Genomic DNA, 4909 nt, shown 5'->3' with positions numbered 1-4909 from the left:
GGGAAAAGGAAGGGTGGTGGGAGAGGATTATGATCATGTTATATTGGCTATATATATACAGAGGTTGTCAAAAAGGGTGTTTTTTTTTTTGTTTTGGTTTGTTTTGTTGTGTTTTTTTTGTTTGGTTTTTTTTTTGTTTTTTTGTTTTTGTTTTTGTTTTTGGTTTTTTTTTGTTTGCTTGTTTGTTTTTAGAGGTAGGGTCTCACTCCAGTTCAGACTAACCTGGAATTCACTATGTAGTCTCAGGGTGGATTTGAACTCATGGCAATCCTCCTTCCTCTGCTTCCTGAGTGCTGGGATCAAAGACATGCACCACCATACTGGTCAAAAAATTGTTTTTTTGTGTGTTTTGTCTTTTGGTGTTGTGTGTGTGTGTGTGTGTGTGTGTGTGTGTGTGTGTGTGCGTGTGTGTGTGTGTTTAATGCTGTACAGTCACTGAGTCAGAAGCTATGACAAAAGACGAAGTAGTGAATCCTCCTGTCAGGTTGAGTGTTATGATTACACTGGGGAATGACTGTAGATAACAATGTGCTGTAGATAAATGAGGCATGAAGGTGCCTGTCTTAACCAAGCATGGTGACACATGCCTACAAACCCAGCACTCAGGAGGTGGAAGCAAGAGAATCAGAAGTTTAAGGTCATCTCAGCTACATAGCTAGTTTGAAGCCGGTCTGAACTACATGAGATCTTATCTCAAAACAATTATTCTATATGTATATGTGTATCAAAATATCACTTGGAGGCTGGAGAGATGGCTTAATGGTTAAGAAGCTTGCCTGCAAAGCCAAAGGACACAGGTTCAATTCCCCTGGACCCACATAAGCCAGATGCACAAGGTGGCACATGTGTCTGGAGTTTGTCTGCAGTGGCTAGAGGCCCATTCTCTCTCTCTCTCTCTCTCTCTCTCTCTCTCTCTCTCTCTCTCTCTCTCCCCCCCTGCCTCTTTATCACTGTCAAATAAATAATAAAAATAAAATATTTTTTTAAATATCACTTGGTACCCCATTAATATATAAAGACTTTTTATCCTTTGATGTAAAGTTAAAGAAAAACGTCAATATATCATTAAAAAAAAGACTATTCATCATAAGCATACTGTTTTCAGGAATACTCAGCTATAGTCCCATCATATTACATAAAGGCCACAAGAGAAGAGTTTCCTTGCTGGGCAGAGACAAGGGTCATTGTGGGAGCTGATAGGGATGGAATAAAGTAGGGGGTCATTTTCTAATTTTAATTAGATAAATTAATAAATTTGGTTTGGGGTTTGAATAAAAAGTAGTAGATGGATCTACAGTCTTGCATCTGATGCTTGGACAAGAAGATTCAACATTGTAAAGATATTGATTCTCCCAAAATTAATCACAGATTTAAAATGCAATGCAATTCTGATCAAAATAATTAGAATTTGGAGGAGACTGGAATGTGCCAAACTATGGAAGGTCATCAAGACAAGTGTCTATCTTATGAAATAGCAATTCCCAGATTTGCTGCATAGCATAGTCACATAGAGAGTTCTGAAACCCAGTGCCCAGCTGGGCCACATGGAAGGGCATCCCAGCACATTAATGTTTCACAGTTTGGAAAGCACTGATAAGCGAGTACTCAAGACATTCCTTAAAAACAAAGGGCTGGAGAGATGGCTTAGAGGCTAAGGTGCTTGCCTGCAAAGCCTAAGGATCCAGGTCCAATTCCCCAGAACCCATGTAAACCAGATGCACAAGGTGGCACATGCATCTGGAGTTCATTAGTAGTGGCTAAAGGCCCTGGTGTGCACATTCTGTTTTCTACTTGATATCCCTTTCTCTCAAATAAATAAAAATAAAATATTAAAACAAAAACAGAGTTCAAGGGCTGGAGAGATGACTTAGCAGTTAAGGCCTAAGAACTCATGTTCAAATCTCCAGGTCCCACATAGCCAGATGCATAGTGACACAAGCACACAATGTCACACTTGCACACAAGGTGGTGCACATGTCTGAGGCCCTGGCAAGCCATTCTCTCTCTCAAAATAAATAAATTAAAAAATAAAACAAAACAAACAAACAAAAACAAAAAACAGAGTTCTAGGCAAGTCTGAGACAACATAGTGAATTCCAGGTCAACCTGGGCTAGAGTAAGACCCTAACTCAAAAAAAAAAAAAAAAAAAAAAAGACAGGGTGGGGAGATGGCTCTGCACGTAGGCATATTTACTGCAAGCATGAGGGCCTGAGACTGCCTGAGCTCGATTCCCTTGAACCTATGTAAACAGCTGGGCATAGCCAGGCACATCTGCAGCCCCAGCCCTGTGGGGAGCAGAGACCAGAGAATCACTAGGGCTCCTGAAAACTACAGCTGCTTGTTCAGAGAGACTCCATCTTAAGGAAGAATGCGGATGAGCTATAGAAGAAGGACACCCAACATTCTCCTCTAGCCTCCATACACAAGCACAAGGGCACATGGGCACACATCTACACATACATGTGCACGCAACACGCACACGCTTGTGCATGCACTTGTACACACACATACACCAAGCAAACAAACAAAAAAAAAAAAAGCCACCATGCTCTAAAATATACCATGAAACTGTAGCACTGGAAACTATTTCATTATCATGGGTGTACAACAGGAGTAAAATGAAGCCCAGAATTACATCAAATTGCATATGAAATGGAGGGTACAACAGGTTGCCATTTGAGTGGAAAAATGAAATTGAGTCATCTCATTCCTTGAGATTAGGTTCAAAGGCCCCTCCTCTCCTCCTCCACCTCCAGCTCACCTCCCTTACACCAGCCAGTCTTCCTGCAGCCTGTGACCAGACCGTGCCTCGCCTAAGAGAAACCTGCAGGGACTCTCGCCCCCTGGCCAGGAACTGGTGAGATCCAATTCCTGACTGTGCTGTCTAGTCCTGGGAAAAGGTGGTCCAGGGTATATCTTTCAGCCCCTGAATGCCTCCATCTGCCTCCTTTGCACCCACATTTTTCTGGGAGCTCTGGAAGATTCCATACTCTCTTTACGCAGAGATTCTGGTTGGCTTTGTTGTTCTGGATGCTCATCCAGACTAGCTTCCTCTTGCCTTCAAGGCTCAGACTCAATATCTCCTTTTTTTATTTGAAGATTTTATTTTTATTTATTTATTAGAGACAGAGAAAGAGAGAATGGGCACACCAGGGCCTCTAGCCCCTGAAAACGAACCCCAGATGTCTGTGCCGCCATGTGCATCTGGCTTACATGGGACCTAGAGGATTGAACCTGGGTCCTTAGGCTTCTCAGGTATATGCCTTAACTGCTAAGCCATCTCTCCAGCCCTCAATATCTCCTTACTAAGGCCTTTCCTGTACTAATTAGGACATTCCCATTCCATACTTGTTACTCTCTATCACTGTGTTCATCTGGACACGCACTTACTTCCTTATTAGCTCTTACTATGACCGATCATTATTATTAATTTTTGTTAATTTTTTTGTCCACATCTCCTAAACTCCAAGAAGAAACACCTTGTCAGTCTTGTCGCTGTTGTGGTTTTAGTATCTAACAGATAATAGATGCTGAATCAATATTTGTGGCTTGCAAGAGAACCTTGTATGAGGCAAGCCTGGGTTAGAGGACCAAAAGAAGAATGAGTTGTTGTTTTCCACCAGCAACACCTTGCATTTGCTTTGCACAGTGTTCGTGGTATGAACTCTGGGGGAAAACCTTAAATCTCACAGGGCCCTTCTCAGCCAGGTGGGTTCCTTTCCCTACTTCAGACCTGTAAGCCTAGGGGATATAGGCAGGTGTTGAAACTAAACTTTCTACAAAAGCTACAAAACCCAAAAGACATCAAATTCTTTGTAATACCCATCCCAAGTAAAGGTCATTTCTTCGAATAAGAAAAAAAAAAAAAGTTGTATTTGCTTCAGCAGCACATAAGATCAGAACAATATAGACAAATTAGCATGGTCCCTGCACAAGGATGACATGCATATTTGTGAAGCATTCCATCTTTTTTAAAGTGCACTACATTGAAGCCAGGTATGGTGACACATGTCTTTAATCCCAGCACTTGGGAGGCAGAGGTAGGAGGATTGCTGTGAGTTTGAGGCCACCCTGAGACTACATTGTAAATTACAGGTCAGCCTGGGCCAGAGTGAGACCCTATCTCAAAAAATAATAATAATAATAATGTAGGCTGGAGAGATGGCTTAGCAGTTAAGGAGCTTGCCTATGAAATCTAAGGACCCAGGTTTGATTCCCCAGTACCCATGTAAGCCAGATGCAAATAGTGGCACATGCATCTGAAGTTCCTTTGCAGTGGCTAGAGACCCTGGTGTGTCCATTCATTCTCTCTCTCTCATAATAAATAAATAAATACAGTGTACAACATTGATGGATGACAACTCTGTTTGCCACAGTTAGAGAATGAGGTAAACTAATACATATTATGAATTGGGTACACAAAAGAAACACACATACATACAAATCTTTGTAATTCTGTGGATTTATTTATGGTCAACATATTAATTTAAAATTCCCTGCTGAAGCTGGGTGTGGTGGCACATGCCTTTAATCCCAGCACTTGGGAGGCAAAGGTAGGAGGATCACAGTGAAGTCCAGGCCAGCCTGAGATTACATAGTGAATTCCAGGTCAGCCTGAGCTAGAGTGAGACCCGACCTCAAACTCAAAAAAAAAAAAAAAAAAAAAAATCCACTTCAACTGATGTGGTGGTGCACATTTTTAACTGCAACACTCAGGAGGCTGGGGTAGGAGGATTGTTACCAGATCAGCCTGAGTGACAAAGTAAGTTCCAGGTCATCAAAGATATACACACACAAATACTTTGCTTGAGAAAAATGATGATGATGATTGATAGATTAGATAGATAGATAGACAGACAGATAGGTACAACAAAAGGCTAGTGGAAAATTCTGACTTTTCTCTATATC

At 41.4% G+C, this 4909-nt stretch overlaps 1 non-coding gene across 1 annotated transcript; it reads left to right on the top strand.

The window, feature by feature from the left end:
• The first annotated feature begins 3869 nt into the window (after positions 1-3869).
• LOC123458305 lies at positions 3870-3973 on the top strand. The gene has a single exon (XR_006635592.1). It is a non-coding gene; the product is annotated as a U6 spliceosomal RNA (small nuclear RNA).
• Positions 3974-4909: the final 936 nt, after the last annotated feature.

The sequence above is a fragment of the Jaculus jaculus genome, chromosome 1, assembly GCF_020740685.1.
Source record: "Jaculus jaculus isolate mJacJac1 chromosome 1, mJacJac1.mat.Y.cur, whole genome shotgun sequence".
Lineage (NCBI taxonomy): Eukaryota > Metazoa > Chordata > Mammalia > Rodentia > Dipodidae > Jaculus > Jaculus jaculus.
Note: the sequence above shows the minus strand (reverse complement) of the source record. Positions and strands in the feature narration are given on the sequence as shown.